Source organism: Rattus norvegicus, chromosome X (assembly GCF_021556685.1).
Source record: "Rattus norvegicus strain SHRSP/BbbUtx chromosome X, alternate assembly SHRSP_T2T, whole genome shotgun sequence".
NCBI classification, from domain to species: domain Eukaryota; kingdom Metazoa; phylum Chordata; class Mammalia; order Rodentia; family Muridae; genus Rattus; species Rattus norvegicus.
This window is the reverse complement of record NC_141554.1, coordinates 70,768,349-70,782,850: the sequence shown is the minus strand read 5'-3', so window position 1 is coordinate 70,782,850 and position 14,502 is coordinate 70,768,349. Positions and strand designations below refer to the sequence as shown.

General features: G+C 37.4%; 2 long non-coding RNA genes across 6 annotated transcripts in view; one reads left to right on the top strand and one right to left on the bottom strand.

Moving 5' to 3' along the window:
- LOC147998252 (uncharacterized) overlaps positions 1 to 9,618 on the bottom strand; it is a 177,582-nt gene extending 167,964 nt beyond the window's left edge. For 3 of the 5 annotated variants that reach the window (XR_015646569.1, XR_015646570.1, XR_015646571.1), the window contains exon 1: positions 9,415 to 9,568. This is a non-coding gene — a long non-coding RNA (uncharacterized LOC147998252). Of the gene's footprint in view, positions 1 to 9,414 lie in introns of all 5 variants that reach the window. The other 2 variants (XR_015646567.1, XR_015646568.1) reach the window with 2 other exon arrangements.
- LOC147998251 (uncharacterized) overlaps positions 1 to 14,074 on the top strand; it is a 120,810-nt gene extending 106,736 nt beyond the window's left edge. Inside the window, exon 5 of the long non-coding RNA XR_015646572.1 lies at positions 12,447 to 14,074. This is a non-coding gene — a long non-coding RNA (uncharacterized LOC147998251). The remainder of the gene's footprint in view (positions 1 to 12,446) is intronic.
- The last annotated feature ends 428 nt before the right edge of the window (positions 14,075 to 14,502 follow it).

The window sequence follows — 14,502 nt, the reverse complement described above, 5'->3', positions numbered from 1 at the left end:
TGGCAACACAACACATGTTTTAAAGGGGCAACCTCTATTGACAAAATGCCGCCATGAGATCCAGCTGTAGGGAATTTTCTTAATTCATGATTCATGGAGAAGGTTCTGCCCCATGTGGGTGGTGCCATTCATGGGCTAGTCTTCCTAACTTCAATAAAAATATGCTGAGCAAACCATGATGAGTAATTGAGTAAGCAGCACATCTTGATGGCCCTTGCATCAGCTTCTGTCTCCAGGTTCCTGCCCTGTGTAAGTTCATTTCCTGGATTCCTTCAGTGATGGACTGCAATGTGGATGTGTAAGCCAAATAGATCCTTTCTTGCTTTTAGTTCATGGTGTTTTATCACAGTAGCAACCCTAAGACAGATTGACACAGGTGATATGAAGTACAAAAATTGGAAAAGGGGATCCTTATTTGGGAAGGAGATACTGAGGCCAGTACAGAATGAGGAGAGAGGAGTGATAAAGAAATCCAAGAATGCTTGAAACAGAAGTAGAGAATCATATTTTATATTTACATATATTTGAGTATAGTATGTCCAGGTCTCTCTCTCTCTCTCTCTCTCTCTCTCTCTCTCTCTCTCTCTCCCTCTCTCTCTCTCTCTCTCTCTCTGTGTGTGTGTGTGTGTGTGTGTGTGTGTGTGCCACTTGAGATAAGAATGCTCCATCTATAATTACTATTTATTATCCAGTGAAATCACCACTATTTAAGCATATGAAACCTACTTTTAAGTTGTTGGACAGATGAGTTCAAAAGTCTCCTAGGACAATATGAAGTATGGTTGTTGTACTTGGTGGCACTATAGAAGTTTAATGTAAGTCCCTCTTGATGAAGATGCCATAAACTTTGGGCATTGGATTCAGAAGATTCAAATTGGATTCAAACTGGAAGCCTCTTTTCTGAGGAACAGCATTCATAATACAGAAAATTGAAATGAAAGCTGTCAAGAGTGGAAAGTACTAAATTGTTTTATACAGCTGTGATGCCTTTGTGCTACAACACTAACCAACATAGCAAGGATATATTTAAATGTGTGATATTGGTACATATTTTTGCAGTAACCAATAATTGTCTAATTGGATGTAAGGATAGTTTAACAGGAGAGAAATCATATCTGGTACTAAAAATTTAGACAATTACATGTCTAGTGTCTAGTGTCAATCTTACAACTAGTAATGTTGTAGAAATTAGAGTAGGACCAACTACTGCCACTTTCCTAAAACAGAGTAATATTTAAGTGCTTTCTACATGACTATGCTTAAAATCAATTAACATATATATCTAAATATAACTTTATCTAATTCTCTGGGAACATAGTAGAAGGAATAGTGGAAAGAATGTAAGATCTAGAGGACAAGAAAATCTGCTGTACAATAATGTCTCCTATATACAAGAGGGAAGCTATACTTATAAAAATCTCAACAAGATGCCAGCCTAAACAAGATCTAAACAAATCAAACATCAGTTGACATCCCAAAATTGGATGGGGAATGGAGTCCCACACTTCATGAAGAATGACAAGTTAATTCTTCACTCCTAAAAGAGGAAGAATAAGTTTTCCCCAGGAAAAAGTTTTCTAAACATTTACTCAAAGCCAAGTGGTCAACTCTAAAAACGTGTACATAAATTTTACACTAAATGGGCTCACTGGGCTGTATAATGTATTTATTCATAAATGTGTATATGTAAAAATAATGATTAAAGAGGAAGAAATTATGTATGGATTTGAGAAGGAGGAGGGTATACATGGAAACAGTAGAAGGAGGAGTATGTGAGTGGTGATGTGACATTTTAATTAAAATAAAATAATAAAAAAGTTGGACTGTGTTTTATATTATAATTGTTATAGTAATAGTATGTTGGAGGCAAACAAGGCAGGAAAAGAAAGTTTATGGTTTAGTAATGAAGTATTTGTATGTCAAGTTGACGAAGGGTCAATGGTATAAGTATTTTGTCAAATGACACAAGTGAGAATGATCTGAGAAGTAGGGGCATAAATTGTGCCACTGCCTCCATCAGATTGGCCTTGAGGCAAGTCTGTATGACATTTCCTTTATTAATGATTAATGTGAGGGGGCCCAAGTCACTATGGGCAATACTATTCATGGGGAGGTGTTACTGGGTTGTATAAAAGGCAAGATGAGAGAGCCATGATAAACAAGGCAATAAGAAGTTTGCTTAATGGCCTCTACTTCTGTTAATACTTCCAGGTTCCTGCCATAAAATCCCTTTGTGATGGGATATCATCTGTAAGCAAAATACACAAATTCTTTCCCATTTTGCTTTTGTTACTGGTGTTTGTCTCGGGCATGGAAAACAAAAATAGGGCAGTTTCTGAGACCCAAGTACGTTGCAGTACTTGTAAGACTAGCTCTAAAAGATTATTAAATAAACATTTTGGGTGAGTTTCTATCATTGAATTTTGTATAGTGCTGGATTATACGAGTGAATACATATGTATTTTTTCAATTTATTACAGTCCCAAACCAATTTTATTGGTTACTTAATAAGTAACATTTATTAGAATGTGGGCTGAATAAATTTCCAGATACTCATGCTTTCTCCAATGGATACATATACCAATAAGATGTATAAAGTGATGCATAGGTCGAGAGTATTTACTCTTGCTTGTCTGAGCATCAACCTCAGTGTAGCTGTAGACAATTATTTATTAATAATTTATTTTGTATTTGCTATTGTGTTTTTATTTTCTATTCTATTCAAAACTCAGTGGTTTACCCACTTTAGTAAAAATCTCAAACTAGAAAACATAGAAGGTAGATGCCCCAACTGATAATGTGTCCCAAAGTGAGTATGGTAAAGAATGGGGCTGAAGGTCTGATTCAATGTATCTATCCCAGGCCATCAGCAATGAGTGATGATATGAATACAGTTGGTACCACAAATGGCATATCCTGAAATATCAGAGGAACTCCCCTTTTGAGAAACGTACAGAGAAATCAAAATCCTTGTGTGATAGCCCAGAAAGCAAGTGATCAAACCTTTCACAAAGTTGCCTAACAGATTACAGAATAAACTTTATGTTGACAAAAATTAATTTCTGTTCCTATTCTGGAGATTTATCTTTCTCTCTCAATGTGATAGCAGAAACTACTTCCTTATAATAACTTCTCTGTCCCAATTTATGCCCTTCTAGTTAAGCCAGTTTTGTCCCACTCTCTCCATATCTTTACAGTGCCCTCTGACCTTTCTTCTTTTGTTACTGCTGTGGGATACACTTCCCCAATCATATCTGTTAATGTAGTAATGCCCCCCTCACTGCCTCTTCATGTGGAACTGATTATAATGATTATATCTGGCCTTTGAAGGCAATCTAAAATTGCACATTATTGCCAAGTTTTATTCTTCCGGAAAGTTTACCAAGGGAATTTACTTAAGGTCACTCCACACAATAAAATGATCTGATGTTCTACTCCTGTCACATGCCTTTAAAGAGCCAGTTGAACAGCTTTTAAAACAGTAAGGTAAGGTGGCACTGAATCCATTTTAGAGGACTACACTATACTAGCTATCTCCTACCTTTGCTTCCCCCAATGTAGATTCATTTAGTAGTACTCCAACCAATAATTGTTGTTGGAATGCATGACCTATGTCATCCAGCATCTTCAACTTAAGTTTTGAGATGCTACATAATGCTTCTTCTTTGGAAATATTTAATTGCCTTTCAGCAGCATAAGTAAAAGAAAGTTTTGTCATAATCATTTTTTTTCTTATTCCTTTCCTTTTGATTCTAGTCTTTTAAGACAGGAAGGCAGTTTCCTATTCCTGGCAGATTAAAATATTATTGAGTTTGGTTCTGAAGGCATTTCAAAATTGAATCTTTCTGTTTTTCTATCATTTGCTGGGTCTGTTTTCACGTCTAACCCCGCAAAATGCAATACAGGATCACATTAAGCATATACTGGTAATGTTCCTGGGTCCCAGTAGCAGTAGAATAGCAAGTTAAGTTAATAACTTGAACAGTTCCTCTAAAACAGGAAAATAATCAAATAACAAGGCCAGTTCACATGGTTGCTATGCCATATGGGAGGAATAAGTGATATTAACTTAAAATTCTTCTCGAGAGGAAATTGAATCTTGGGATATATGTGACACAGACGAACTAGGGTGAAACCTCAGGATGTAAATTGGGTGTTTGGAAATAATACTCCATGTATAGTCTTTTGGTAGTGGTTTAGTCCCTGGAAGCTCTAACTGCATATGTAGCAGAATAACTTTGTTGGGGCACCAGTGGAAGGGGAAGCCCTTGGTGCAGGTTGGACCCCCAGTGCAGAGGAATGTCGGGGTGGGGAGGAAGTAAGGAGCATGGATGGGGGGAAACACCCTTATGGAGGAGGGGAGGGGAGGGGATAGGGGCTTATGGACAGGAAACTGAGAAAGGGAAGAACATTGGAAATGTAAATAAAGAAATATATCTAATAAAAATGAAAAAAGGAAATAATACTCTATTGGAAGTTAGAAGGGTTAGGTGTTAGCATAAGCTCTATAACTTTAAGTGAATATCTATTCTTCACATCAACAATGTTTCCATGCTTTACTTCTCCATCTTTATCTTGGAAGAGTCTTAGAATTTCAAAAGCAGGCTAGCATTTTCCAATGGTTTTGGTGTGGAATGTTCTAGTCTTGCCAATATAAATTGCCAAAGTATGGGCAATAACATCTAATAGTGAATAGACCTTCTTGCAAGTAAAAACACCTGGTAGAAACTTAGGATATACACCTACACATGTACACATGATCTCCCCCCTCCACACACACACACACACACACACACACACACACACACACACACACACAGAGAGAGAGAGAGAGAGAGAGAGAGAGAGAGAGAGCACAATGCTAAGTTTATAAGGTCTGATTACTAATCCATTGTTATGGGAAAAGTTGTCTTTGTGCTTAGGATATCCATAAATATGTAAATATAAGAGTCATGGTCATGTAGTTGAACTTCAATGGTAAAAGTAAAATACACATAGAGACGAAGAATAAGAAAGAAAATATAAGATAATGAAAAAGAGTAAATATTACTAAAATGTAAATATAATGTACATTATTTATTGGAATAACCAAATAACTTAAAAATAGATAAGAAACACTAGAATCGATAACAAAATGAACTTATAGATATTTACTTAGTCTCATATAAAAAGAAGATAGTAAACATCCTTAGGAAATCTAAGCAATGAGAACCAATGAAAATTGATAAAATTACTGAGTTCAAGTTTGTGGAATGTAGTATACTATATAAATTAAGGATTTGTTCCTGATCTAGAAATACAATCATAATAGCATACCAAGACAAAAACAAAACATCAAAAAGGATACAGTTGCCAAAGTATATGTTTCAAAATGAATCAAGAGCAAATGTATACAGCGCCAAAGGGGAACCAAGACCTTCCCAGACCTTTAGTGGCTGAGAGAAAAACAGAAAATTCTACTGGTCAAGCTCCTGAGAAGATGGTGGGCCTAAAGCTTAAAATATTCAATCTGGAATGACTGCTATAATTGTAAGGAGGATAGCTACTGTATAGAAAACAGACAAGTATATTCTATTTGAACTGTATCCAAAGGTGGTGCAAAGAAGGATTATATGCAAGGTTCGCTCATTCAGCCCAACGATGCACAGAAGCTATAGACTTATGTGGTGAGAAAACCTGAGCCGGATACCCAAGTAGCAGTGATAAGGAGGTTTCCCCAAGAGTAAAATGCATATAAAATGAAAGGCAATTCAGAGCCTCCCCCACCTGGGGATGCAGCCCATACACATATAGCCACCACATGGAGACACTATTGCTAATGCCAAGAAGTGCATGCTGACAGGAGCCTGATATAGCTGTCTCCTGAGAGGCTCTGCCAGAGGCTGACAAATACAGCGGCAGATGCTCACAGCCAACCATTGAACTGAGAATGGAGTCTCATTGGAGGTGTTAGAGAAAGGATTGAAGAAGCTAAAGGAGTTTGCAACCCCATAAGAACAACAATGCCAACCAACCAGAGCTCTCAGGTACTAAACCACTACTCAAAGTGTACTCACATGGACAGACCCTTGGCTCCATCTGCATATGTAGCAGAGGATGGCTTTGTTGGGCACCAATGGAAGGAGAAGTCTTAGGTCCTGCCAAGGTTGGACAACTAGCATAGCAGAATATCAGGGCATGGAGGCAGGAAGGGAGGGTGGTTGGGGAGGGGGAACACCCTCATAAAAGAAGGGGGAGGGGCTATTGGATGGGGGGTGATGGATGGGAAACCAGGAAAGGTGATAACATTTTAAATGTAAATAAAATATTCAATAAAAATCTTAAAATACAATGTGAGTTAAAGACTGGGTACACTTAAGAATACAGGCATAGAAAAAAACTAAGTCTTCAGAAGATCACATTGGTGTTTATAATACCCAAAACAAAACCCTGAATTTAAACAAGAAGCATGCTTTTAACCACAGTAGGAGCATTCATCCTCACAAAAGCAGAACAAAAGCCTAGAATGGTGCAGTGAGCATAAGTTTATTCTACCATTAGCAAATGTATAATTGTCAATGTTCTCTAGAGCAGTGGTTATCAACTGTCCTTATGCTGTGACCCCTCAATACAGTTCCTCATATGGCAACCCACAACAATATGATTACTTTGATTGCTACTTCATAACTGTAATTCTGCTACTGTTATGAATTTTAATGTAAATATCTGATATACAGGATATCTGATATGCAATGTGTATGAGAGGATCATTTGAACCCAATGGAGTTGCGACCGACCCACAATAGGTAGAGAAATGATGTTTTATATATACATATGTGTGTGTGTGTGTGTGTGTGTGTGTGTGTGTGTGTGTGTGTGTGTGTGTTTTATACCATGTCCATTTCAGGATATCAGAACAATTCTTAAAGTGAGGACCCATGCTAATCTGACATTAAAACTGACCAGAACAACAATAAGCAAGAGAAAATATTCTTACAGACTTCTCCACATCATAAATTTAAACTTGCATGCTGTGGAAATTTTTATAAAAAGCCCCATATTTCTGAAAATAGTATTCTACTTCTTTAAAGTCTATCTGGTAAACAAATAGTCTGTATTCTTCAAAGTTGCACATGGAAGGTTAAAAAAAAAAATCCGATACATGTGGGAGGAATTATCTCCTCTGTTTAAAAGTCCAGAAGGGGCTATTTGTGTTCACAGTGTAAAAGATAGATTTCAAGTCAAACAAGGGATGGCCTTGTGACTGATCTATTTAGTCACACGGCTTGGACTGGGAGACAATTACAATGGAATAAGTAGCAAACACCCAGAAGCCACATGGCGATTAGACAGATATGCTCACACAGAAACTGGATTACAAAGGATCTGCTGACAGTAAGATTGCTTTTCTCTTAGATCTGAAATGCGTACCTGACACTGATAAAGAAACACAAAGTAAGCAGATCCTAACCTGATAGGCAGGAATACATGATGGTACCTGTACATTCTACTGATCTATTCTCCTAAAAGGGGGCAACAGTTTGTTTTCCACTACAGTGTTATTTACAAAGATAGGAAAATTGATATTGTTTTTACTTTTCAAAGAACCTCTAAAATGATCCACCAAGGCTTAAAGATTTAGTTAAAGCAATCTTCTACCTATGAAGGAAATCTCTCCAGCACTATACAAATGGCAGGTGCAAATGAAAGTACGTCTCATCTGTTTGTTTCTATCATTAAGAAACAACCTGTAAAAGTTTATAAAATTCCCAACACTCCATGGAAGAAAGGAATTGGACTTGAGCTAGACTTTGCGGTCCTGATGTTACTCAGAGAAGATCTGATTGTGCTAGTTGCACTTTGTCTTTTAGGAATTTATTAGAAATAAAATAGGCCCTCTACATTTTTGTACAACCTGCTATTGATGGTTCTGAAAAGGGATTTGGAAGTGGATATTAATTGTGGGTGGAAATTGTAATGCCAAATTCTCCTACAAAAATGAGACAACCTCTCTTACATTGTCTTCTCTATAGTTCATGGTCCCTGGTCCTGGCTAAGCAGGCAACATGCAAGAGCCTTTTGTAAATATAATAAAGCTAATCTTAAGTGAAAATATCGAGAAGGTTTTGCCAACTTCCTCCCTCAAGGCAATGGGTGGTCACTTCAGAAAGTGGATAGTCACCATGACAACACTTTTAATGACTAAACCCAGCAATGGGAGCACACATAAGGTCCCCACAATGGATCCTGGGAAGAAATAGAATGGAAAATTTGAAGGAGTTTATAAGGATAGTTTTCAGATGAAAAAAGTGGCTGCCCTGGGCAACAAGCTACATGCAGGACTCAATGCCCACATCTTGAGTCCAGTTCTTGTGTTGTATAAAAGCTCCAATACTACCTATTACATATAGAGAATAGACATTTCATTGTATGAATTGGTATTTTTTCCAAAGAACACAGGGTACCCCTCCAATTATTCCTTTATCCCTATGGGGATCTCAACAAAATATGTGGCAAAAATTAAAGGACTAAAGCTCATTTCTTTGCTTTCAAGGAAGAAGTAAGATGAAAGTAATGGAAATTTAACTACAATGGTAGCTTCTCCCCTGCAATGTCCTTATTGGTTAACATAGAGAGAAAGAAGTTATATTACCTGAAAGAGGATCCTTCTCAGCCAGCCCCTTTTAGAAGAACCAAAATGTTCAAGAATATTTGGTAATTCTTCAACATCCGCATTTGCTCTAATAACTTCTCTATAGCATAATTATTCTCCTATATGTTTACCACTAGCCCCTGGCAATGCTAAAATAGCTCTATATAAACCTTCTTATACAGATTATCCCTGCATTTATCAATTATATTTTTGTTATAAGTAGGAACTTAGAAGTACAAAGGCCTACCTTCACAATTATTCTCTACCCACCTCTTATGTCATTTTCTTGTAATTTTAATTCTTTAAATCTCATTTTTAATGATGGTTTTTAAATGTTTTTATTCTTCCTTGTAACCCACCACCCAGCAGAGATAGTGGAAAAGAAAGGATATGGGGGAGGTGGACCTGTTTAGAAAGATTCTTTGGAGCAACTCCTGTCTGTGTTGTCTGGAAACCAGCAGTTTTAGTTCACAGTCTAGCAGGCAGCACCAGGTTGATCCACTCACAAAGACCTTATGGATACATCAGCAGTCAAGTTCTGTAGAGTTGTGTTAGCAACGGTGGTGACATGACCTAGCAGAGACAGCCAGACCTCAGCCTCTGCTTGAGTCAGCAGGAGAGACAAAGAGGAACTCCAGGTAAAGTTCTCAGCTATGCCTCTCTCAGAGAAGTGAAGATCAGCAAAGATGTGAGACCCACAAGTATTTCATAGCTCTGTCTCTATCAGTCTGTGGAGTCCTATTTATACCCTTCAAACATTACTTGTCCTCCATGGACCTTACCTCAGCACATACATTGCCTCAGCATAGGCCTTCCATCGGCACTTGAATCCAATCAGCCCAAGTCCTTAGAAGCAGCAAGAAACTGCAGTATACAAGAGAAGGTTTTTGGTTTCTTGCTCTCTATGGCATCCTGACAAATGTAGCTCAACTATGCAATGTAACACAGACCAATGCATGCATATCATTAACCTTTCATCATGTGTCCTTTTACATGCTTGTTTTAGCAGAACATGCTCTCTCCTGTGTCTGCTTGAGCAAAGTGTTCCTTTACATGTTTACCCCAGCAAAACACCTTCCAAATGACTTTCAAAAGAACCCTTAAGTTTCCACTTCATTTTCTATGTCATTTCTCCTATTTCCTTGAAACAGAGCTTGCCATCCCATGTATCCTGTGACTTGCTTTTTCCTTAATGTTTTTTGATAAAATAAGTATTTACCACTGGTTTTCCCTTTTCTTCACTTTCCGCCTTTCTTATATTTTGGATGTTTCAGGGTTTTTGTTGTTGTTGTTGTTGTTGTTGTTGTTGTTATTGTTGTTGCTTTTTTTTTTAAATTATTTCTGTCAAGATCCTGTTTGAGTCTCACCATTGGTTTATTTGCTCTTCTTTTTCTTACTTTTTTCATTAATAATTTTATTTGTTTACAGTTCAAATGATATCTCCCTTCTCTGTTAACTCTCCACAACCTCCATCCCATTCCCCTCGCACTACCCCTTTGCCTCTACAAGGGTGCTCTTTTACCCACTCACCCACTCTCACCTCACTGCTCTAGCATCACCTTATGCGGGGGCATCAAAACTTCACAGAATGAAGGGCCTCCCCTCCCTGTGATGTCAAAGAAGGTCATCCTCTGCTACATATGTATCTGGAGTCCTACCTCCGTCCATCTATACTTTTTGGTTGGTGGTTTAGTCTCTGGAGCTCTGGGCAGTCTGGTTAGCTGATATTGTTCTTCCTGTGGGGTTGCAATCACTTCAGCTCCTTCAGTCCTTCCCCTGGCTCTTCCATTGGAGTCCCCTGGATCAATGTGATGGTTGATTGTGAGTCACATGTCTTTTTTCTTTTTTTTAATTATTAACTTGAGTATTTCTTATATACATTTCGAGTGTTATTCCCTTTCCCGGTTTCCGGGCAAGCATCCCCCTAATCCCTCCCCCTCCCCTTCTTTATTGGTGTTCCCCTCCCCATCCTCCCCCCATTGCCGCCCTCCCTCCAACAATCTTGTTCACTGGGGGTTCAGTCTTAGCAGGACCCAGGGCTTCCCCTTCCACTGGTGATCTTACTAGAATATTCATTGCTACCTATGAGGTCAGAGTCCAGGGTCAGTCCATGTATAGTCTTTAGGTAGTGGCTTAGTCCCTGGAAGCTCTGGTTGCTTGGCATTGTTGTATATATGGGGTCTCGAGCCCCTTCAAGCTCTTCCAGTTGTTTCTCTGATTCCTTCAACGGGGGTCCTATTCTCAGTTCAGTGGTTTGCTGCTGGCATTAGCCTCTGTATTTGCTGTATTCTAGCTGTGATGGTTGACTGTGAACATCTGCATCTGTATTGGTCGGGTACTGGTAGAACCTCCCAGGGAACAGCCATACCAGGCTCAAGTGCTTCTTGGCATCAGCAATATTGTTGGGGTTTGGTGTCTGCATATGGGATGGACCCTTAGGTAGGGTGGTCCCTGGATGGCCATTCCTTCAGTTTCTGTTCCATTTTTTGCCCCTGTCTTTTCTTTGGAAGGGACAAATTGACCTGAAGTTGAACTTAAGACATCTATTGAAAAAAAATTAAACTACCAAGACAATGCTGAAATTGACTTTGTATGACTATCCTCAATTAAACCAAAATACAGCCATTATATTAATATCATTAACATCTCATATGTAACAGTGATCCTTTGGCATGTGGAAATCATGGATGAAAACTAACTTTGACATCAAAAATAAGCTGATTTTGTTGAAAAGAAAAAAAACAACCAAAGTCAAGTATATATGACCAAACCTGTAAATATTTTTGACTTCTATAAGACTTGTTTTTTCAACTTTGGAGTGTAGCTAAGTATCAATACAATACGATATGTATGTGTAGCATAAGGAGAGATTAAGGATCTATATGATTAAATCTAGACAACTTTAATGGAAGAAGTTTTACAAACCACTAGTAAATTGAAAGATAACTATAACTGAGGATTTGGAAATATTATTAAGATATAAATATTTCTCAAAGTGATGTTTGGATTCAGCATGATTACTATTAATTTCTGAGTGAGTTTTTGAAGAAGAAAAAAGCATTGATCAACTCATGGTAGCACATGCCTTTAACCTCACCACTCATGATGCAGAGGCAGGTGGATCTCTGAGTTCAAAGCCAATCTTCTCTTTAGAGTTATACCACAGCCAGGACTACACAGAAAAACCTTGTCTTGAAAACCACAGCAAAAGAAAGGAAAGAAGGAAGAACCAAAGGAAATGACATTGCTGCAAGCCCTGTATTTCTTAGTCTTACTCTGACCCCTTAAGATTCCTCTAAGCACTCTACCCTAATTATTGTCCTACTACCTCTCATTGGCATTCTAGTCTGCTAGATTAAAATCTCATACTGAAAGAAAATCTATATACTAAATCCAGATGCTCAGATCCTTTCATCAAAACACAAATAACATCATAAACTAGAGCAATATGCTGCATCTGAATTATCTATCATTTAGTAACACAAGGAGAAAAATTAAAATGAAACCCAAGGCACACATTAATGAGCAAGATTTCTCCTAAGATTTTGTAAAAAAAAAAGATTTTGTAGTAACACTAATATCTTAGTAGTAACCAACAACTATTTAATCAGATTCAAAGCCAGCTTAACAGGCAGAAAATAGAAATGTAGTAAACTACATGTGGTTAGAGAAGTAATAAATTTTAGAAAAGAGCCTACTAGTGCCACTTTCTTAGACCAATATAATTCCTAACTACATACTAAATACTTATTTTTATATGTACAAATCAATAAGTGTAGGTCTCACAGCTAACCAAAGATTATTCTTTTTGCAGCTATTATAGATAAACTACAGTTAGTAGTTTATCAAAATGCAGAGAACAACTGACTGAATTTCAAGCCCCAGTGGATACATCTACAACCCAACTTCTGCACCTGAGGTTCTAGGAATACCATGAAAAGGAGAACATATATATTTTATGATCCAAGATGTTTGTGCTAAGATTGTACCTTCTAGCTATGACAGAAAAACTATCCTTATGAAATCCCAGTAATATTGTTGCTTAAATAAGACCAGAATAATTCTGACAGCGGAAATCACAGTGTAAATGAGAGCTTAAGTCATTACCAACTGCTGAGAGGAGTTAATGTTCCCTAATAAGACTGGTCATCACTGAAATCATGTTCATATAAAAATCATTAAATTGAATCAGCAAGGTGTATTTATATATTTAGGCACGCTTGCGTGTGCGTTCGTATGTGCGTGTGTGTGCGTGCGTGTGTGTGTGTGTGTGTGTGTGTGTGTGTGTGTGTAAACAATGGTTAAAGAAGAAGAGGGTATGAGTTTTGGAAGTGGTAAAGTTTTGGGAGGGGTAAAATAGAAGGGTGAGAGAAATGATGTAGTTATATATTAATTAAACTTTAAAAAAGGCACAGAGTTAGAAAGAACAACTATAACATGTAAATGTGTACAATGATTTCAAAGACATAAAATGCAAATGAAAATAAAGGGATAAGGGATGAGTATAAAAAAATCACAGAAAATTGTAGAGTGAAATAATAAAGACAATGTAGGAAATGAAAACTAAATTCAAGAGGTACAAACATTAAGGTAAATCCAAAGTAATGAAGCAGGATTTTTTTTCCTAGCTTATTGTTTTGACTTTCCTGTGTCTACTTTAGTCATTTTCCATACTGTGGAAGTCTGGAATTATAATTTTTTAAGTTTGTCTTACTTTTTAAAAATTAATTAATTAATTAATTAATTTTCCCATTTTTTAAAAATTGGATATTTCTTATTTACATTTCAAATGTTATTCCCTTTCCCGGTTTAGTTTCCTGTCCAGCAGCACCCTAACCCCTCCGTCCTCCCCTTCCATAAGGGTGTTCCCTTCCCCATCCAACCTCCTTCCCCCCTCAAACAATCCTCTACACTAGGGATCCAATCTCGGCACGACCAAGGGCTTCCCCTTCCACTGATGCTCCAACAAGGCTATCCACTGCTACATATGCAGTTGGAGCCCAGGGTCAGTCCATGTATAGTCTTTGGATAGTGGCTTAGTCCCTGGAAGCTCTGGTTGGTTGGCATTGTTGTTCATATGGGGTCTCAAATCCTTTCAGCTCTTTCAGTCCTTTTTCTAATTCCTCCAACGTGGTTCCCATTCTCAGTTCAGTGGTTTGCTGCTGGCATTCGCCCCTGTATTGGACATGCTCTGGCTGTGTCTCACAGGAGAGATCTCTATCCAGTTCCTGTCAGCATACACTTCTTATCTTCATCCATCTTATCTAGTTTTGTGGATGTGGGGCAGGCTTTGAATGGCCATTCCTTCAATCTCTGCTTTAAACTTTGCCTCCCTATCCTTTCCTATGGATATTTTTGTTCCCCTGTGTAAAGCTTCACAAATATAATAGATGACAAAAAATTACTAGGTCCTGAAGACAATATAGAGTAACTTAATCATTCAAAAAAGAAAATAACAAATTAAAAAATATAAATATTGTATGCAAGAAGTGTGGAACACTATAGAAATCCCTTTGAATTAAGTGCAAAAATAAAGTTGAAAAAGCCCTGGCAAAATGCATAGCTAATACACCCATTTAAACCCTCTAAAGAAATTATCTAAAGAAAAACATATCTATTCAAGTATAGGATTCTGAGAAAATGACACACAGGCAGTGCCAGAAAACATACAGATAAAAAAATGGAAGAAATGGTATTGAAAAATTCAGTAGACAAATAGGTGATTATTTGATAGAAACTTAAAGGAAGAATGGATCAAAAGGTACATAGCAAGTTGTAAAAGATCCCAATGGCAAATTCAGATTATTATACCCTCTAATACTGTATAATAAAACTGAAGGAAAAAAGAAAAAACAAAGCTTTCCATGATA